The sequence below is a fragment of the Eupeodes corollae genome, chromosome 3, assembly GCF_945859685.1.
Source record: "Eupeodes corollae chromosome 3, idEupCoro1.1, whole genome shotgun sequence".
Classification (NCBI taxonomy): domain Eukaryota; kingdom Metazoa; phylum Arthropoda; class Insecta; order Diptera; family Syrphidae; genus Eupeodes; species Eupeodes corollae.
The window spans coordinates 100,983,856-101,007,513 of NC_079149.1; positions in this window are offsets into that span (position 1 = coordinate 100,983,856).

Sequence of the window (23,658 nt, forward strand, 5' to 3'; positions counted from 1 at the left end):
TTTAAGAGAGGAGCACGAACAAAAAAAAGAGAGCCAGAGAGAAAAAGAGAGCTTTTTAAAGCTTGTTTTAAAAGCTTTTTCTCAAAATAAAGGACGAATCTCTTCTGGATTCGAGGAGCCCCAGGAGAATCAAGTTTACTCTTTTTTTTGTGGAACTTAAATTGAATTTCAAAAAAAGCTTTAACTCTCTTTGACTCTCTTTAAAGCTTTTTAGCTGAATAAGTTTGGAAAACCTTTCTCTTTTTCTGCCTATCTAAAATATACCAATGAATGTTCCCATTTTGGTCTTTGTGGTTGGTTCCTTTTTGTTTTTTTTTAGAGTTTTAGACTCCAATGAATACACACTTCAAGACCTTACTACCATTGAAATATGAAAAGCGAATGAAAAAGGAGCTCTTCAGCATCGACGGACATCGACGAGGATGAGGAGGACTTCGACGAACGACGACAATTTATGGCATGAGCAATGCAAAACGACAACAAAAAAAATAAACTTTTGCTCAAAGTTATGTTTAGAAATTTTTGGTCACACACAGGGCACAAAAAAATAAAAGAAGAAGAAGAAAAGTTTTTAAACCTGCAATTTACAAACAAAGAGTATTTGTAATACTGGGAGCTCTAGAGCTATTTTATCCACTGGGGGCTTGTTGGCTTCAGGTTTTTTTGTTTGTATATCCATACAAAAACATAACATGTATGTAAATGCGAGTTTTGTAGGTTAGGTATTTAAAGTAGATATACATATATTAGGTCCTGATTTAGCTTTGACTTTTTATTCATATAGATTCAATCGGACGGTGACGGTGTCGTTGGGATAGTCCTGCGAAGGTTATCAAACACGAGTCTTGCTTTGTATTAGGTAATTTATATGGTTGGAGGTTTTTTTGTTTATAAAGTTTGTAGGTAGGTATACCTAGTTTTAGAAATAGTTTTGTTGCACTTTGTGGAAGAAGTTTTGAGGAAGCCATTTGAAGGTGATTTTTTTGGCTTAAAATACAACTACTGGTACGCAGGTGCTCTTTATAAAATAATGTTTTAAGCTATACTTTGGCAAGCGTAGTATGTGCTGTCGTATTGTATGTCGAAGGTCACTTTCAGTTTGCAGTTAAAAGGCCATGATATCTTAACGCCCATAACAAGTTTAAAAAAAAAAAACGGAAAAATATTAAAATCTAACGTTGTGTTTGTATCGGGCCATCTCATAAGACACGCAACACAACTTCGATCAACTATTCTGTCATTCCAATGATCGAAGACCTTTTATTTGCCGAATCCGAACGTCTAATTTGAGAAAGCACTTTTTCATGACAAGAGTTACTCTTGGAGTATTTATCAATTCCTCGCAAGAGGCAGTACCCGTGAAGAGACTTTAGATGGCATAGGCAGGGATCGAACCCAAGACCTCTGGCATGACAGTCCACCACACTACTATCAATTTCAGATAGTTGTTATATTATACCTAGGTCTCTTAAGGATAAGGGGTCAAATTGAAGCTTCAATTTGCGAGGTCTAGGAGGCCAGTTAATATCGCCAAAGTTGGCTGCAAGCATCTCTTGCAGAATGACAATGGAGAACGCACGCTGCTCTATCAAGGTCGAAATAGGTCTTACCGATGCATTTGATGTCAAAAAAGGTTTTAGACAAGGCACAATCTTCCAAAGGTCCATCCAATTACTTGGATACTCAGATGATATTGACATAATTGGAAGATCAAAGCGTGATGTCAGTGGAGCGTTTTTGAGCATTGCGACGGAAGCGAAGAAGATGGGTTTAGTGGTCAATGAGGGCAAGACCAAGTATATGCTGTCATCAAAAAAGGACACTGAACGACGACGTCTTGGACAAAACGTCACCATGGACAGCTATAAGTTTGAGGCAGTTAAGAACTTTGTCTACCTAGGCACCGCTATAAACACAGACAACGGCAACACCGGGTGATTTTTGGTCCCGTTCGGATAGATGTAGAATGTAGAAGATATAACGACGAATTGTAGGGGCTGTTCAGCGACACTGACCTAGTTAGGAGAATAAAAGCCCAACGGCTTAGATGGCTGGGTCATGTAGAGCAAATGGAATCAACGCAATAGCACAGAAGGTTTTCGAATCCAATCCGCGAAATGATTTTTCAGTTTCATGTCTAATGCTGAATAAGAAAGTTCTGCAAGATGTCGTCGCGCAAACGTCTTACAATGGAAGCAAACATTAAAATCATTCACGAATATAAAAGAGGAGTTTCGCTTTCGGACATTTTGAAGAAGTTTGGAATTCCAAAGTCTATCATATGAACTATCAAGAAATATGAGAGCAAGGTTCTCAAAAATCTGAGAAATATAAACAGTGGATCTTTTCGTCGACGATCATTAAAGAAGGGTGAATATCCAAAAATGGAAACCGCATTGTACAAATGGTTTATTGCCCAATGTGAAAGTTATGTTTCCTATTAATGGTAACATCTTAATGGCCAAGGCATTGCAGTTTCAAAAAAAAAATATCACCAGAACAGCAAGCAATGTTTTGTTAACAATATTTAAAAAGCGCTTTGGAATTCGGCTTCTTAAAGAGTCTGGTGAAAAGCTTTCGTCGAGGGTAGACCGTGTCAAACCATTTAAGAAGAAATTATCTGAAATAATTAAAGAAAATAATCTCAATGCTGATGAAACTGGATTATATTGGAAAACGTTACCAAACACTACATTATGTTCACGACGCTGGAGAAACGAGTGCTCTTGGTAAAAAAAGTCTAAAGAACATCTCACTTTTCTCGCGTGCTCAAATGCTACAAGTTTAAGGAAATTTAAGCCCCTCAACATTGGAAAATCAAAAAAGCCAAGGTCTTTTAAAAACAAACCTCTACTTGTTAACTCCATCTACACAAAAACTGCTGGGATGAATGCAACTCTCTTCAAACCGTGGTTCTTTCAAAATTTTGTTCCACTGGTTTGAAAAAAAATTCCAAATTTTTAAAGTTACTAAACTCCGTGTTATTTTTTTGATTTGAAGAATTTTTAAGAGACCAGAAACTTCCTATAAATGCTTTATTAATTTTGGACAATGCTCCTAGTCTGATTACTGATTGCCTTGTCATGGAACAAAGTATCCGCGGTTGTGCTTCGCAAGTGCTGAAAGAACATTGTATAACCAAGTTCAGAGGAGGAATTTGATGAGAATGATGATATTCCTCTATCAGTTCCCTGTAATCAAGACGTTATGGTCGAAAAATACAAAAAAAAAAATGTTTCGATATAAAGAATTGACTCTGGGCATTATATCGTTCGTTATACTGGAATTAATATAAATATTTTGTGTGAGATACAAAAAATGTCAATTAATATCTTTCTTTCTTTTCATAACACTTGTGTCGAAAACTATTAATTATCAGGTTTTTGTTGGTTTTGTAGGTTTTCCTAAAAAAAACGTTTTCAATTAAATTCTTCTAAAAAAAATAATTAAAAGTTGGCTACAATATTTTGCATAATATGAAAAAAAATATGATTTCATCTACAAAACAATTTTGTGCAACAAAAAATAACGTTTTTAACATCTGTTAAAATTTTGAGAAAAATCAAATTGGAAAAAAAAACATACTAAAACTTGGTTTCTTTTGGACTTCGTATTTAAAATGGAACCAGTTCAAATGATTGTGAGCATTAGTGATGGACTATGCAATTTTAGGTGAAGATTGGAAAGCTTTTGTAAAAGATTTTGATATCAAAGAAACCCCATGCTCGGATCATTTTTCAGTGGTTGTTACTTTCCAATGGCTTATACAACCAAATGAAGAAAAATGTAACACGCTAATACTTCCTAGACTCAAATGGAATATCTCAAGAATTTTGGCATATAGACATGTAGACTTCCCTATGTTAGAGCAAATTATAAAATCATCTTACCCTCAACAACAAGGCTGTGGAAAAAGGTGCAAATTTAAAAAAGAAGCCTTGGTTTCATGAAGAATGTCAAAAAGCCCGTAAGAAATCCTTTGCATGGTTGATAAATTTCCGGAATTACAAGGATTATTTAGAAGAAACTACTTAGAGGCCAACTCTCAATATAAGGAGCTATGTAAAAACAAAAAGAAGAATTATGAAGAGCTGCAGGCTTCTAAACTGCTAACCTGTAAAACCGCCACCGATTTTTAGAAACTTGTGTGGTAATTGAATGGTAAACAATTCGCAGTGCATAAGAAACTATGTGCAAACATTCTATCCACTCATTTCATAGAATTATTGAATCCAAGCAACATTCAAACAAATTGGCAATATGCGGTACCTTAATTAAACAACGAAATCCTAAACACGGAAGGAGGTAACTCTAGGATCTTTTAAAGATGGAAAAGCGGCGGGTGCAAATGGTATTCCTGTTGAGTTCTATTAACACAGAATAGTCATGTTAAAAGAACGTATGGTAATACTTTTAATGGAGTATTTGAGGGGCATATTCCCGTAAATGAATATCGAGACGCTATTATCTTTCCGATACACAAAAAAGGATCCTTGTTGGATGCAGCGAACTATCGTGGAATTTCTTATCTTAATTCGACTTATAAGATTTTAACAACCCTGTTGCAGAAGAGACTCACAACGTGGATTTCAGATCAAAACCTGTTAAAAGAGACTCAAGCGGGCTTAAGATCAGGGTACTCTACAATAGATAATATTTTCATTGTCAGGAGGCTAGCTGAAAGCTTTATTAAACATGGAAGAAAATTGTATGCATTCTTTATTGACTTCAAAGCAGCATTCGACTCAATCAACCGAGCTGCTTTATTCTACAAGATATATGGTTTGGGCTTGTCTTTGAAGTTCGGAAGCGCTCTAGAAGAGCTGTATAGAGAACACAGGCGGCCGCGGCAGTGTGGAACGGAGCTGAGCTTTCAATTTATTTTGATTCAGTTTATTGAGTTGAATCTTTATTATGGAAAGGGGGAAATTCATTTACAATATTTTTAAAGATAATCAAGAAAATAAAAAGAAAACTTCTGAACGAATCGCGGGTAAGTACCTAACAAAAATTCTAGATTTCCGCACGAATAATGTTATAATAATCTTAATAGAAAGTGAATCTAAAAAAGGAGCTATTGGCACAGGCTTCATGAGTGGTGATCACAATGCTTCAAGTGAGAAAACGATGTCAATGAATCATTCAGAGCTATAGATATTTATGAAGTTATTTTAATGGATTTGTTTTTCTAGAAAATAGTGACAGTGAGTTAGATTTTTCTGTCAGTGATGGTGACGAATATATGATGATTTTTCGGACAGCGAAGAAGGTGGCGACACACCACAACAGAAAAAAGGCCAGTTTAATCCAGAGTTAGATGAAGCATTACGACCAGCAGAAGGTTCAGCAGCTGCTACTACATAAGACAAAACTGCGGAATTTTTGGTAAACGAGTCTTACTACAGGACCATTTTTAATACGCGATTCAATCTGTCTTTCCGCCTCCCTAGAAGTGATACTTGCAGCACATGTGATTCTGGTAAAAGCTCGGCAAAACATCAAATAAGCTATAAGTCAGCATTCGAAAATATGCAATTTGATCGCGAAAAAGCTCGATCCGATGCAAATGTTCTTGATATTACTTTCGACCCACAACAAACCGTGCCGTTGCCTAAACTCACAACTTCAAAAGCTTTTTATATGAGACAGATGTGGTTTTACAATTAAGGAATACATGTTATTACTTCTGATGCAGAAATGTCTTACATGTTAACCTGGACAGAAGATATAGCAGACCGGTGAAGCACAGAAGTAATGTGAATTTGCGAAGAATAGAAGAGCTTTAATAGCGTGGACTGATTCTTGCCCTGGACAAAACAAAAAATTTTTTTAATGTCTATATCAAGTTCTCATTTTACTTGACTCTTTTGAGGTCATCAACCATAAGTTTCTGGAAGTTGGTCACACTTACTTGGATAGTGATCGAGATTTTGGAAGAATTAAGAAGGAGTTGAGGAAAAACGAAACCATATATACCTCCAAACAATACAGGAAAACTACTGCAAAAAGGCACGGAGTCTAATGTCGTGGTACATACGCCAGCTAAAGATTCCCGATCAGCAATAATAGTTGTTAAAATGAAAAGCCGCAATGTAGCATGGACAGTTCTTAAGAATGCGAAGGATTTAAAGGGATCTCAAATTTACATTCATAAAGATCTCCCATACAAAATGCGATGCAGACGAAGCCATTTGGTCCCAATCCACAGGTGCTTGCGTGCTAATTTTCCACAAGTTAAAGCTATGCTCAAAGACGATATACTTGCCATATCCGACAAGCTTTTCACCTAGGATTTGGAGCAGGGGCTAAAGTGTGGTACTCTTGATCCTATGGAGGCATTAAAAACAATATTCGGCAGTAACAAAGTAAACAAAGTAAACAAAGTAAGAAATGTCAACGTTTATGTCAGTCCCAAAACGTCAAATGGAAATGTACACGAAGTAAACAACGTTCCACCACATCAAAATGTGAAAACATCCGCTGTAAAGCTTTTGGGTCAAAGCACAAGCATGAGTGCGAGAGAATGATGCGATCAAGTCTACCAGAATCAAATTAATACTTTAGATCTAAGAATATTAGAATAATATATCAGGGCTAAAAAATAAATTTTTTGTTATGAATTTCATTAGTTACATTAAAAGCTTTGATATATTTTTACTTGTGGAAACGCATGTGTTAGATAATGAGATAGAGAAATTTGAAGGTATTTTTAATAATTTTAAGCTAAAATGGGTGCCAGCGGTGAAAACAAATACGTATGGGAGAGGAAGTGGAGGGCAGCTTCTTGGTTTCCGAAAAGGACTTTGTGGATTATCCTTAAATTTTGTGCAAAGGGAAGTGTATATCACTCCTATATATCTAAATTGTAATCACTGGCAGAGAGATTTCGACAAACTATGCGACGGACTTTCATCCTTAAACTCCGGGGATTTATTACTTGTCGGTGACGTTAACGCCAGGATTGGCTGCTCACAGAATAGCTTTTAAAGCGGATCAGCTGGAGTTATTTTTAATTCAATTCGTCAGTCAAAAGATGAAGTATGCGATGGTAAAGGTACTAAAATATTGGATTTAGCGGAGTCTTTAGATGCAAGAGTTTTGAATGGAAGTTGTGCAGGAGATGTTAAGGGTGAATACACATTTATCCGAGGAACGGCGTGTTTAGTCATCGACTATGGGATAGTTTCTGGAAGGTGGAATGATCTTTTGAGAAGTTTTAGTGTTGGGCAGCAAACTTTTTCGGAGCATATGCCTTTAGAAATCACATACAATTCAAGGCCGGCAGATGAATTATCTTGTTCCAAGTCGCTTGAGCTCCTTTGAAATCTAAATTGGAGTAATAGTTCAAATTTTGTACGGGCTTACCAAACTAATTTAAATGAGGAACTGAGAAAAAATAGCTCAGAGGGTGATAATTTAAACATGACTAGACTTACTGGGACTGAAAACTGCAGTCCCAGTAACCAATAACTGGAAGCAGAAGAATGATTTTAAACAAGAATGGGTTGACTTGGAATGCTTTAAAGCAAGAACAAAATCATTTACTTTACTAAAGCTTCTGAGAAAATATAACTTGCATGTCTTTAAGACTATGTATGCGTCTGCGAACAAAGAGTACAAACACATCTGCCTTGCCAAGCGTGAGGAAAACGATGATCAATCCATACAACGCTTAAACTCAATTAACGGACGGCCTAGTAGGATTGGATCTTCACTGCACGCAACTGAGCTTCTGGATTACTTTAAAAGTTTACTCAACACTGCGCAGTTTTCACCCCTGCCTCAATATGCTCTTCCGGTTTTCTTAGACGATATCCTTGATTTACCGTTTACAGTGCTGGAACTTCGGACTGCTTTAGAAAAAACCAGATCTGGTAAAGCCCCAGGAGATGACAGGATTCCTTCAGAATTCTATATAAACTGTGCGTCCGAGTACCTGTTTTCACTTACCAAAGAATTCAATAGAATTTTCGAAACCGCAGAGGTGCCAGCCTCTAACAGAGTGGGTTAACGACAGAAACGTACTCAACATGTTCCAAGCTGGTTTTAGGAAAAACCACTCGACTGTAGATCAGATTTTCACCTTATTTCACATTGCCGATTACTTTAAAAGCAAAAAGAAGAAGCTATATGCTTTCTTCGTAGATTTCAGAGCTGCTTTTGACTACATTGCCCGTACAGCGTTATTCTATAAGTACTATACCTTGGGTATCTCAAGCAAAGTTGTGAATCTGCTGAAAGCAATGTATGAAAACAATGTGTCTTATGTTTGGGACGGACAATTTACATCAGAGGACTTTTAAGCTGAAATGGGAGTAAGGCAAGAATGTGTGTTGAGTACTTTGCTGTTCATTTTGTGCCTCATTTTCGCTGACGACATAGTTTTTCTGGCGGAATCAGTTGACGGAATGCAGCTCATGATCAACCGTCTGGAGCCCTACTGTGATCTTTGGAACCTGACTGTTAACCTTGGAAAGTCTAAAATGATGATCTTCAGGGATGGAGGTGGAAGATACTCGAGAAACGAAAGGTGGACCTACAAGGGTCAGAATTTGGAAATTGTTCGAGAGTATAAGTATCTCGGTGTATTGATCTCTGCTAACCTTAACTTTAAAAAAACATTTCGAAACTAAATTAGCTGAGGCAAAGAGAGCTATTTCTTCAATCTGGGGACGTTGTATAGAGAGTAGGGTTGTGGACCATAGCGCAAAGATCCAGATATTTCGTGCCACTGCTTCTTCCATCATATTGTATGGTGCTCAAGTTGAAACTACAATGCCACCGTTATTCTTAAATACGCTAAAATTACACTTCGATTATATAATGAAGCTGCTGGAGATGGATGAAACAAGACTACCCAAATTGATCCTCAAGTCGATAATTACTTTAAGAGGCAACCTCGTCAAAAAATGGGAAGAAATAGGCGTTGAGTGTGGAGAAAGGTTACAGATTCAACCAGGTATCGGACCCACTATTCTGAGAAACATGTTTCAAAATTTACTGGGTGGTGAAGCACGCTCAGCTTACAGTGGTTATACCTTGGAAGCTCAATCTTCTCAGTATATGACTATATATAGTGAGCTCGACTACAACTTACAAGGAAGCTCCTACTTCTTAAACAGATTACCGCTTTCAATGATAAGTACGATATTTAAAGTAAGAGGGGAAATGATCAACCTTAACTACATTCCACATCGTTCGGACCTACCTATTTTGTGCGATATTTGCAAGCTCAAGCAAAGAGAAGATATTTATCATTTTATTGCCAGATGCCCGATTCTAAGTGAATTTCGAGTCAGATTCTTCAGTAAATCCATAATGACTATGAGCGAAGTTTTATGTATTTTGAATGGAAGTCTTGGTTGGGAAAAATTGTATAAATACACAACGATGGCACTGAATTATAGAACCCGAATAGTCGAAGGCGACTTTTAAATTTTATTTTATTTTTCTATTTTAGTAAGAAATGTATAATATTGTTATAATGTCAGTCTGGTAGACGGCTTTAAGCGAAACCATATTAAACTATAAAATTTATTGTGGATATGATTGAAATATTATAAATAAAGTTTCTATAACTAACTAACTAACTACAGGAAAATCATAAGAAGCGCTAGTTAGAAAAATACTATTGTTGTTAATATGGAAAACCATTTCCGTTCACTAGCTGTTTTGCAGGATAAGCTTAATGTCAGCAACGTAAACATTGTCAAATGGATACGTGTTACTAAATAAGGCTTATATTCCTACAAAGAATGTTATGATGAAGATGCATCATTCACAGAAGTGTTGATAGCAAAATTAAAACAAATTCCAGACAGAATCCAAGACTTTTTTCCTAGAGAAAAAAAAAACCAAAACACTCTCGGTTGAAAAAATTAAAAATTTAAAGGAACATATGCAGTTTATTCCATTTGAGCATCAATGGTTCTATGAAAAAGCTCTATCAGAATCTTCAGACTTAGCAGAAAAAAAAAAAGAACCCCTTTGTTATTCCTTTGAAATAAATAAAAAAAAATGTGTGGAAGAAGGAGTTAACTGCACTTTTTGAGCAATGTTATCAAAAAAATGTATCTTAAAGCTATTTTTATTAAATCAAGTCCATATATTTTAAAAGATTGTTATGTGTTTTATTTTTCTCCCTTATTAGAAAGTTTCAGATGTAAGCCCAAAAAAAGTTCTTATAAAGAAACTTTGAACTCTTATATCTCAAAACTTCACTAATGTCACTTAACCCCTTCTTCATCTGAACGCTTCATTTGTAAGTTCCAAAATATCAAATAACATCATATGTCAATCTATTCAGTGCTTCTCTCAGGAAACTACACCAATTCAAAAATAAAACTTGGATTTGTTTTGTTATGTAAATAAGAGTTTCTTCATAAATAGAAAATTTTGATGACAATACCATCATTATGACATTATGAATAGACAAAAGCAGAATAATCGAAATCACTTAAAATTTATACAATATCTAAATCAACTTCCTTATTCCCATTCAAAACCTTGGATAGAAACACATCAAGAAAATCAATGTTTTCTGTTTCAAGAAATCAGAGCAGAACCATAGCATACCTCTATAATATCCTTTCTTCGATATTAAACTTCTTCCGTTTTTTTTGGAAAAGAAATATATATTTGAATTTATTGTATATCCATACACTAAAAGATTATGATTTCATTTGGGAATTTGTTTTTGGGTTTTCCCTTATACGACTTTAATGGTAATAATTGATGAATGGAAAATATTTAAATTTGATCCGAATATTTTACTTGTAGGTGTATGATAATCTTCTTATGTGTATGTGTATAAGAAGAATGTATCTTATTAAAAACTATAGATACATATTTCCAAAAATATTCCACATTATCGACATGGAACAAATAACATCAACGTACGAATGTGTACAGCTTTGTCCAAAATAATAGAATCAGATCTTAGTTTTTGGTTATATTGTCCTTAGCACTTGATTTAAGCAGTACAATGTTAAATAATTTTAAATCTTAGTGAAAACTGTATCTTGACTTGAGATTGATATTTAGGGGCTCTCATCGCATTATTGATTTTTTCTTAGGAATGTGTTTTGTTTTAAAAATGAGTACTACATCATCCTTAACAAATTTGAATAATGGTTAGAAAGGTCTGATGGATGTTATTTCGACTTCTCACTTGGTGGTTATGATGGCTTCTTCTTCTTGAAGATAATTCGGTGTTAGAAAATACTTTTGAATGTGAAATTTTGTGAATGTAGAGCACCATGTTCATTGCTGTTTCATCCGTAATCATTAGAATTTGAAGCCGGTTATAAATCAAACGAGTATGAGTTGTAATTTTTTTTGTAATGCTTTATTTTGTGAAACTTGTAAACTTTGAATCAAGCTGTGAACTGCTATACCCCAAACATTGATTCCGCACGCCAGATGACTATGAAAAATGGCAAAGCACATTTCTGTTTTTAGGCTTTCAGGTACATTACTACGAATTCGACCGAAAACGCCAGCTAGGGATGAACATTTTTTCAATAGTTTTTATATGTGGTATTTCCAGTTCAGAGATGAGTCAATCCAAAGTCCAAGATATTGAAAATGACTAACTTGTTCCACAGTTCAGACTTGGTAGACAATGTTAAGTGATGTATTCGATTTGCTGAAGACGATGTATTTGTGTTTTTTTTAGCGTTAACACATGGTTTTTGGGCTATTATCCAAGATTAAGTCTTATCGAAATCATTATTCATCTGTTCTTCAAATTCAGTAGTAGATTGTGCAGAATACATAAGACTTATGTCATCTACAAATAAAACTGGATGTCCATTTTGAATCCTGAAAAAAGGAGACCCTCTAAACTGCACCAACTATAGAGGAATCAGTCTACTTAACATCGCCTATAAAATCTTCTCTGCCGTAATATGTGAACGTCTAAAGCCCATCGCCAACAACCTGATAGGTCCCGGTTTTAGGTTCGTTTTTCTACATCGTTTTTTAAGATAAGCCTCCTGCAGGTCCTAGAGCTGTCTTGATTGCTAAAATTTAGCAGCTAACCTTTTAAAAGCATCGTTTATGAAGAACAGAAATTATTTCATGTTAGATTTTAGTTCAGCGTTACCTTTCTAAAGGGTGATTTTTTTGAGGTTAGGATTTTCATGCATTATTATTTGACAGATCACGCGGGATTTCAGACATGGTGTCTTGGTGTAAAACCGTATAAAATACAGCTCGTGCAAGAACTGAAGCCGAACGATCTGCCACAACGTCGAATTTTCAGTGAATGGGCCCTAGAAAAGTTGGCAGAAAATCCGCTTTTTTATCGACAAATTTTGTTCAGCGATGAGGCTCATTTCTGGTTGAATGGCTACGTAAATAAGCAAAATTGCCGCATTTGGAGTGAAGAGCAACCAGAAGCCGTTCAAGAACTGCCCATGCATCCCGAAAAATGCACTGTTTGGTGTGGTTTGTACGCTGGTGGAATCATTGGACCGTATTTTTTCAAAGATGCTGTTGGACGCAACGTTACGGTGAATGGCGATCGCTATCGTTCAATGCTAACAAACTTTTTGTTGCCAAAAATGGAAGAACTGAACTTGGTTGACATGTGGTTTCAACAAGATGGCGCTACATGCCACACAGCTCGCGATTCTATGGCCATTTTGAGGGAAAACTTCGGAGAACAATTCATCTCAAGGAATGGACCGGTAAGTTGGCCACCAAGATCATGCGATTTGACGCCTTTAGACTATTTTTCGTGGGGCTACGTCAAGTCTTAAGTCTACACAAATAAGCCAGCAACTATTCCAGCTTTGGAAGACAACATTTCCGAAGAAATTCGGGCTATTCCGGCCGAAATGCTCGAAAAAGTTACCCAAAATTGGACTTTCCGAATGGACCACCTAAGACGCAGCCGCGGTCAACATTTAAATGAAATTATCTTCAAAAAGTAAATGTCATGAACCAATCTAACGTTTCAAATGAAGAATCGATGAGATTTTGCAAATTTTATGCGTTTTTTTTTTTTTAAGTTCTCAAGCTCTTAAAAAACACCGTTTATATAGTATATTTAGAAAGAAAATTTAAACTAAATTTCGAAATCAATCCCAAAAATTTTAACAGCTTAGTTGTAAGTCATTAAAGCTTAAGTGTTGGTATTTATTGTAGACATTCTTTGTAAAATTCTTCATTTGATATTAAAATGTATAACAAAACTGCAAAATGCAAAAGTAGAAAATGTTGCTATTTTTTTGGTCATAGCTGTATGATGTAACATTAATGTAATAATGTATGCATAATAAATACGTCTGAGATATATTAACTTTATTAAATATGAAGTTCTTTGTTCTCAATAAAATTAATTTAATCAATTAATCCCTTTGATTCTCTGCTTGTAATTTAAAAGAATTTATTTCAAAAATGCATTGTTCCCAAATTTTGTAATAAAAATTTTTCAGACATGAATTTCTTTGAAAAGAATTTGTTTACAAATATTTTAGAATGTTAAAAGTTTTTCCATTGGCAGTTGGGTCAAAGACAGTTTAAATAACGAATCATTCATTTTTTTTGGAATGTAGTCCTCGACTTTTGCTTAACCTTAACCCTTAGCTGTAAACACAATTAACTTTGAAAATGGCAAACGACAGTTTAATAGCGCCATTACTTCATCGACTGATTTGAAACTGCTGTTCAAAAAAATGGTTTTTGTGTTGAGACGACATCCTCCCGTCTCTTAGGTTACATAAGCTGCAGTTAATAGACAGATCCTCACGATGTGCTATATAGTGTAGGTTTACAAGCTCTCCTCTCATCTTGGACTGAAGAAGTAGCCTCGTTCGAGCAGTCTGTTCTATGCTGTTCGTCAATCTTCGAAATAAGCTTCTAGAGTTTGTCCTTGGACGGTTTTCCATTTTCACCCAGAAGTCTGAAAGCTCCCAAGTTCTTCCAGTTCTTTGTACCTTGCGTTTACAATACACCTCAAGTTTGTTTATCATCAGTTGCAAATTAGAGTGCTTTAATATTTGCCCTTAACACTTCTAAACCTCCAGGCAAAATTAATGAACAATTCAAATAGACTTGGTCTTAAAGTGCACCCTTGCTTATCGGAACCATTTCAAACCGCTGATCGCTTGCCATGATACATATTTTCAAGTACTCTTCCAAATTTTGCTGACATATCAGAAAATGTGTGGTGTACATTACAAGCAACGTGTTGTGATTCGATTTTTAGTGAAATCTGGCGAAAAACCCTCGGAAATTCTCCGAAAATTGGAGGTTGTCTATTGAGACGATAGCATGTTAAAAACGCATGTGTTTGAATGGGCGATTCGGTTCAAGGAAGGGGGTGAATCGGTGGAAGTCGATCCACGTAAAGGAACTCCCGTCACCTCTCGTACTGACGCGAATGTTGATCTTTTGCGCATGTTGATCACGTCTGACCGTCGCGTTAGCATTCGTGCATTGTCTTACGAGTTAAACATGAACAAAGAAACGGTTCGCAAGATGTTACATGAGAATTTGAACATGCGAAAGATCTGCGCAAAGATGATGCCTAAAGTTCTCACCTATGAACAAAAAGAAATGCGGAAATCGATTTGCGAGGATCTGTTATCTCGCATTCAGAGCGACGGCAGAGACTGGATGAGTCGGGTAGTCACTGGAGACGAGACTTGGATATTGACCCTGAGACGCTTAAGCAAAGTCAACAGTGGGTGAAAAAGGGTGGGGAGCGGCCAACGAAAGCGAGGATGTCAAAGTCACAATTGAAAGCAATGTTGATTGTTTTTTTCGATATCCACGGTATCATTCATCGTGACTACGTTCCCGCTGGCCAGACAGTGCCCGAACTCGTCAAGGATGGCTTTATCTTCCATCACGATAATGCACTGGCCTATTCCTCGTTCCTTGTGCAAGAGTTTTTGGCAAAAAAATGGCATCCCGACGTTGCCTCACCCACCCTATAGCCCCGATATTGCTCCCTGAGACTTTTTTCTATTCCCCAAGATAAAGTCAAACCTCAAGGGAACTCATCATGGCAGCGTACAGAACGTCCAAGAAGCTCTAACCTTGGTGCTAAACGGGCTTGCTTCGAAGGACTACCAAGGGTGCTTCCAATCATGGGAAAAACGTTGGAATCGTTGTGGAGTTAAAGGGAGATTATCGTGAAGGTCGATAGAAAAATTTTCCTAAAACTTCATTTTCTTGTTTTTTATTGACAAATTCCGGAACTTAATTGCCATATGTACAGCTTCTTTTTTTGTTCAATGTTTGCAAAGCAAAAATGTTGTCGATAGTTGAATAACCGCTCCTAAGTCCCGCTTGAAATTCACTGAGCAACTTGTATCTTTGTATCCACTGTGTCTAGCAGTCTTTTAGAAGTGTTGTAAAATCTTATAGAATGCGGTAAGAAAAGATATCCCTCGATATATCCCTGGGTCTGCTATGCTATCCTTCCTATGAATCGGAAAGATGAGAGATTTCTTGAAGTTTTCTGATATCTCACCAGTGTCTAGAACGTTGTTAAATACACAGAAGTTAATTCGTCGGTTAACATTTCCGTTTCGTGATTTATGAATTCTTTTGGTATTTCAGCTGCTCCTGCTGATTTACCGTCCTTTAATTTTTGTAATACGTAACACTCCTCTCTTGATTTACCTATAGCAGAGCCCAAAATTAAATTTGAGTGGCTGGTTTGGTGAAGTGAATATTTGGGGTCAATGATTACGGATTCAAAAAGGATTTTGAAATGGTCGTGAAGTAAAACGAGTTTTATTCTGGAGCTTATTTGAAGTTTTGTACCGTTTAGTTGGTATACCCTAAAATGCTTTGGAATCTCTGTAACTGTTTATTTTGAGAGCCTCATTTTCAAAAAAGTTAACTTTTTCTCATTGAAAATTTGTTTGAAAATGGATTTTGCTTCATATACTCGTACATATACTTTTGAAGAAATTACAACTATGTATTCTAAAGGGTATATACCATTTGAAAGATTTTTGGCGAACTTTATCACAATCAGTATCAAACCATTTATTCTTCTGTTTAGTAACTTTTGTAGGGTCATTCGTGGCAGGGCAAGATAGTTTGGTAATGTTTTCAATGTAAGCTATAGTAGTTTGGCCCTCTGAATGTAGATTTTGTTCTAAGTTCCGTTTATATGCTTCAGCTTTGTTTTCTTTCCACCATAGTTTTGGAGGAAGTTTTAAGACTGTTGAATCCGTTTGGTCTAAGTATTATTATATTATTATTATTATTATCATCTTTATTTTTTTTTCATTTCAAAAATTTACAAACTTAAAACTAAAGATTACAAGCATGGCTCATGGGCCGTCTGCCGGTATATTTTTATAAACTAAACATTTTGTGAGAGAAAGTACAAAAATTTGGTTACATAAAGAAAAAAGCAATTGAAAAAAAGAAAAAGAATAATGCCAGAGAGAAGAAAAAAAATATATATATTCGTTTTAATGGTGTAGCTAATTTAATAGATAAATACATTTATTAAAAAAAAATATAAACAAAATCTGATTCGGGCTTTTAGTTTAGCTAAAACAAAATTATTAAGTTTTTCAAAAACAGCAATCATTTAATTATGGCAATTATGTGTTAAACAATACATAGATCATAAATAATTTGCAATTTCAAATGCGGTTTGGGCTTTTAGTTTGGCGAAAACGAAAAAAAAGAAAGATATCTCAAGGAATTTAATGATTAGCAATTTTTCAAATGTGATTTAGGCTTTTAGTTTAGCTAAAACAAAATTGTAATAGAATTATTATTCTAGTATATATTAATGTACATGTTTCTATATGAAACTGCATCTAATAAAAACTGAATGAGTAGACGCCATCCGTTATCTCCATTCAGAAAACCTAGACATTCTTCAAGTGACAGAAAACTCTTGTTAAAATAAAGCCGACGAATTTCCTGCAAGATTGGGCACAATACAACAAAGTGGAAAATGTCTAAATGGTCTAAGTAATTGAGCTTAAATTCGAACACTATTGGCATATGGTCAGATTAAGGAACGCTCACGACCTTGAAATCTGCTACAATTGAAATCCAGCTTCACCTCACCAAGTGACTATTAAACGTCCTTGCTGACTTACAAAATGAAAAATACTTAAACAAATCAGATATTATTAAACAACTCTTTGAAAACAAGCTCAAAGGGTTAAATTAATTCACTTTAAATTTTGGCGTTTAAGAAATAAAAACAAAAAAGTTTCAGGAGTGTTGGGAAAAGCCTTCCACATTCTCGATGTGCGGTTAAAACTCTATCTCTCTATTTGAATATCGATACAAAAAATAAAGACACGAAACGTTGCGAAGATGTTGTAAATTTTGTTGGTTATGGTTCTATCGCGTATCACTTTCAAAGCTTTTTTTTTTGATTCCATGCAAAGTCCAACTAAAACTAGTTTTAGGGACTACTGTATAATATTTGTAATATAATAACAACCAAAGGACACGAATAAATTTAGAAAAGAATGTGAACAGCTAAGGGTAGTATCGTTTATAAATATAAAGAAAAGTGTTGGAGACAAAACCGAGCCCTGGGGTACACCAACCATCATGAATTTCAAACTTGAAACCAAATAATACTTACTTAAGGTGGCGCTACAGTCCGGGGCGGACCTGGGCTTCAACCAACAAGCGTCTCCAGCCAGCTCGGTCCCTAGCTAGCTGTCTCCAGTTTCGCACGCCAAGTTGGTTGAGGTCCTCAAGACGTCGTCGTTCAGTGTCCTTTTTTGATGACAGCATATATGTACTTTTTCATGCCCTCATTGACCACTAAACCCATCTTCTTCGCTTCCGTCGTAATGCTCAAAAACGCTCCACTGACATCACGCTTTGATCTTCCAATTATGTCAATATCATCTGCGTATCCGAGTAATTGGATGATTCTTTGGAAGATTGTGCCTCTAGTGTTGACGGTTGAGTTTTGCACAATTCTTTCCAGAACGATGTTGAAGAAGTCGAATGACAGTGCATCGCCTTGTCTAAAACCTTTTTTGACATCAAATGCATCGGTAAGATCTTTTCCAACCACAAATTACAATCAAAGGTAAAAAAAAATCACAAACTCACTCAACAAAGAAAATATACTTAGCTTTCGTGATTTAACAAGATCGATCCTGCCTCTTGTTGTCCTCTCTTCTCAATCACGCCTTCCTCACAAATTTTATGTCTGTTTTTTTTCCAATTTTTAATTTTAATTTGGTTATTTCCCAACACGACTTTTTCTTCTTTTTTTTGTCTTCTCAAAAATTTTTTACTACTTCTTTTTTTTTCAACCTCACTCTCTTAGCTTCTCTAAAAAGTGCCATATTCATGGCGAACTTTCCTCATCCAAAAAGGCCACGACAAGTATGCCATCCTACTCTAATCTTTTGTTATGATCTGGTTTTCTCTTTCGGTCTAACTGCGACCCCCGGCTTTTTCGCTGGGGTGCATGCCGATTCAAAAACCAGTCAAACCTTTGTGGTCTCTTTCACATTGGTGATTTGAACATGGATTTGGCTTAATGGACGAGTTCAGTTCAATTGGTCTAAAAAGTAAACGAACATTTTTTAAAAGTTCGCGAATAAAATCCCCCAGCCCAAACCGGCCCAGTTTAATAACTTGAGGAAAGCTTTTTCAACCAAGATTGAGAGACAGAATCCGATAGTTTGCAATTTAAACTATAAACCCTTAGACTTTCGTGCAGAAAATTTTAGGGAAAGGGAAAAACACATCGCAAGGTGACCTTACTAAGTATTCCGACACTTTTCGTTGGGCATTAAGCCATACTAATTTTAGGTTGGTGTGCAAATTATAGAAAGGATGCACACTTTCGTTTTCTCCTTGTGTGGACCACCTGTCACACACTCAATAGGCCGACTTCGTGAATCATCCGTCACACAATTGTGTATTTTGTGACCGCCCGTCACAAATTTTACAGTAAGTGAAAATGTGGACCCTCTGTCACACAACCGCATTACAACTGAAACCTATTTTGGTTGCTTTTCCAAAATACAATAAGAGCAGGTCACTGACTGATGGAAAGCAGGATTCTACTGAACTCTTAAAATGTTTTGGAGCCGCAACGACGGAAGGGAGGTTAAAAAATATGAAAAAGGATATGAGGGAGGCTATTGAAACTTGTTGTGGTAAATTTTACCGCAACAAGCTCTTCCCTATAGATGCTGCCATACGCGGCTTTAAAATCGATAAAGAGATGGTGGGTATCGATTTGAAGCTCCTGGGTTTTTCCAAGATCTGCCGTAGTGTGAATATTTGGTCGATAGTGGACTTTCCTGGTCTGAAGCCTCAGTGATAAGGACCAATCAGGTTGGTGACGAATGCTTTCAGACGTTCACTTAATACGGAAGAGAGGATCTTATACGCAATGTTAAGGAGACTGATGCCTCTGTAGTTGGCGCAGTTTAGAGGGTCTCCTTTCTTATGTATCGGGCACACTATGCTGAGATTCCACTCATCGGGCATGCTTTCTTCCGACCATATTTTGCAGATGAGTTGGTGCATGCTCCATACCAAGTCATCGCCTGCTGCTTTGAATAAATCGGCAGCGATGCCGTCAGCTCCAGCAGCTTTGTTTAACTTAAGTTTAGATATAGCTATCTTCTCTTCGTCAAGGTCGGGTAGGCGGAATTGTTGATCTGCGTCGCCTAGGTAGAGTCTTTCTATCTCTCTTTCTCCCTTACAGCGGAGATACAACCAACGGTTAGAAAGTTGTATTACCAAATAATACAACTTGTTAATACAACGGTTAGAAAGGGAGTTCCTAATCCAATAAAAGCTATTCATCAATACGGAATGCATTATAGTATTTTTCCGTAATTTCTGGTCATGTAAAAATTTGGTTCGTCAAATATAGGAGTTACTGGTGTTCCTAGCAGTTGTCCTCAGTAGGTTGGTGTTATAATTCAGGAACTCGAATTGGCTCGTCGACAAGACAAGTTGATTAATTTAACTCAGCAAAGAATGCAAAATACCTTTCTTCGGCTGTAGTCTGTTCAGAAAAGAATAGCAAAGAAGAATTGTGTGCTTTAAAATCGCCCGAAATGACGTTTTCAGTGTAAGGATAACGGGAAACATTCTTTAAATGGAAGAAGTCAAAATAGGATCTGTTAATGACTTTTTACCTCCTGAGGTTAACAGTGCAAGCTCATACGAAAAAGGACTTAAATTGCTGTAGTATTTCTTAGCTCATGTGATCTTAAAAATATCAACAATTTTTGGCAACTAAACCCAAAGGTCCTGAACGTTATCTTAAGAAGATGGTGCACGGTGGAAAACACTCGTTTGTATTTCATTTTCACTATCATCATTGTCTCGTTTGGTCTTATATAAAATGCTTCAAGTTTGATTAAAATTACGAAATCCGTTGTTATTTCCTTTTACGAATGCTTAATTCGTCATCGTCGTCCCTCTAAGAAAATTTTCATATCTCCTAAGTTAAACAAAAAAAAAAAAAAAACAAAATAAAACGGAAAAAGTGTTAGACGACATCCCTCGTGTCGTCCTGTTGCACTGCCAGAAAATGGTGATGACAGTTCTTCTATTCTTTTATTGATTTTTTTTCTCTCCTATTTACTTCTTGATTCTTGGTGAATTTATCTCATTTCCATTTTTATTTGTGTACGGGCTTAAATTTATTCCATGATGATGAAATAAGAGAAAGGATATTATACTCGTATAGTAGTGGTATAAGGTAGTAGAGGTTGGGATGGGAAAACATGAGAGAAGTTCAATGTCCTTTTTGCATTTTTACTGTGTTGATTTTACGGAAGGATGATAAACTTATTTGCATTTCGAAGCGAAACGAAACGAAATGAATTGGTGATAATCTTTGATACTTGGTTCAACGAATAAGAATTTAATTCAATTTATTTTTGATTGAATGCGTTTGTTTATTTTTATTTTTATATCAAAGGACTTTTTTCTGTTGTTGTTGTTGTTGTGGTGAATATATTGGTACATGGTCTTTCAATTTGGTTCAGTGGTTAGATCAACATATTTATTTATTAACGTGATGTTTTTTTTTGAAAAATAAAAGAATTGGAATTTTTTTCCCAATTTAAATAGAAAAATTATATTTTGAGGAGGTGATGGAAATATTTTCACGGCCAACAGGACCTTTACATATATATGAATATGTGATTTGGTCACTATTTTTAGAACGAAAACATACATTCCAAATGATTTTGCCATCTTTTACTACGCCTTTGTAGATTTGTGTGTAGTAAGTGTAGAATCACGTTTGTGTAACAGGTAACAGCTGTAAAAGTATTCAATACAAATTAATTAACAGAAACATACAACTTTTTTTTAAATGTTTTAAAACCTTAAATGTTCTATGTGTGTATAAACTCAGCCTTATGCACATGAAGTAAAATAAATATACCAATTTTTTAACAATATCAATGTAAATAAAAAGGTGTTTATCAAAGGAACTTTATTAAATTAAACATAAACAAAAAAAATGACCTGAAAATCAATTATTTGAGCTTGCGAAAGTTCAAAGAATTAAAAACATTATATCCATTCATGCAAAAGGACCACACTTGTTTCTGTCAACTCAATGAAAAACAAAAAACCGATTGAAAATGTTAAAAACAAATACATACACATGTAATTTTTGTTGTTGATAAAAACAAATTTAATCGAAAAAAGTGGTTGAGGCAATTATTTATATTAATTTATGGGCATTTTTGTAGTTATATAATATTTTTTTTAATAGTTTCAAATATTATTTAATTTATGATATTTTTTTAATAAAAGGAATCGTTATTTTGTATTGCAATATATTTTATGAATCAATGGTATTTTTATACGCTTTGTTTTCTTAGTTCTTTAAGGGACAATTGGTTCGAAGGTTGATCGAATGTAAGCCTCTTTTTAAATTATTAGCTTTGGTGGAGGGGGAGTCGCGATATTTGTGAAAAACTATAACCCGTCAAGTCATGTTAAATGTTCTGATGGTACCCAGGCATTAGATTATTATTTTATTGATATACTTGACGGCGACAATAAAAGCAGTATCGGTTCTATATATATGCCACCTAGAGTTGCAAGTTCTGGTCTAATAACACCGATAATAGAAGAAATGTGTTATCGAGTACCAAAATTAATCATTTGCGGAGATTTAAATATTAACCTCCTTCAACCCTCCTCTAATTGTTTTAAGACTTCGATGAATTCTCTGGGCCTCTCTTTTGTGAATAATATTGAACCAACACATTTTAAGCCTGACTGTGTACCTTCCCTTCTTGATGTTTTCCTTGTAAGCGATGTTAGCCTTGTTAGATGTTCTAGTCAGCTATCCGTCTCAGTGTTTTCATATCATGATCTTGTTTTTGGAACCTTTGATTTATATCTTGAAAACGAATCTCCGCAATACTTCGAGTATCGTTATTTTCGTAATATAAATGTCGAATCTTTATTTAGTGATTGCTCATCTATTGACTTGTACTCAATTTTTGCAACATCAAACGTTGATTATCAAATTGAATGTCTTACTATTGCAATTACTTACCTTTTTAATAAACACTTTCCCATTAAAACTCTTCAAATTAGATCGCGTAGTTGTCCCTGGCTTTCTCTTGAGATCATTAATGCTATGAAAACAAGAGACGTTTCATACCGACGTTGGAAACGATTTGGTTGCGTAGAAATGCGTCGGCAATTCAAAACATCTTGGAACCTTGTAACTGAATTAATAAAATCAGCTAAATACAATTTTTAAACAACAGGTTCATCTCAAATCGTTCCTCCAAGTATTTTTGGAAAGAAGTCAAGAGCATTGGTTTAAGAGAAAATGTTTTTATTTCCGATGACACCATTGATTTAGAATAGTTGAATCGAAAGTTCTCTACTCCCTCAACCCTGTTCCTAACTGGGCAATCTAGTGTTTCGGAAAACGATAGAGTCCATGATTTTTCTGTTTGTTCAGTAGATGAATATCAAGTAGGTAAAGCAATATTTTCTATTAAATCCAAATAAACTGGACTTGACAACATACACCAAGACTTTTTTAAAATCCTTTTTCCTTTCATACTTCCTCACATAACCCACATTTTTAACACCATCATAATGACCTCCATCTATCCCACCTCCTGGAAAAAATCTAAAGTTATACCCTTCCCTAAACGAAGAAAGAAAATGGAATACATGACCAATGGCTATCCTTCCTTTTTTATCTAAGGCTTTTGAAACTATTTTAAGTAACCAGATCAAAAATTATATTGAAGATTCACGTCTTCTTAACCCTCTCCAGTCGGGATTTAGATCTGGATACAGCTGCATCTCAGCCCTTTTAAAAGTTTCTTCACATAAAAGACAAGATTTAGACTCTAATTATACAACTGCGATAACCCTACTTGACTTTTCCAAAGCGTTCGATTGCGTTAACTCTAGCCTTCTCTGTGATAAACTGACGACTTATTTCAATTTTTCTGACAGAACCAAAAATCTTATTTATTCGAATTTGACTAATCGCATGCAAGACGTATCGTGTAAAGGTAAAATGTCTTCGTTTCTTCCTGTCAATATAGGTGTTCCTCAAGGATCTATCCTTGGCCCTTTACTATTCTCTATGTTTATTAATGAATTGCCATCTGTTTTATCTTACTGCCAGTTTCACATCTACGCTTATGATGTACAATTATATAA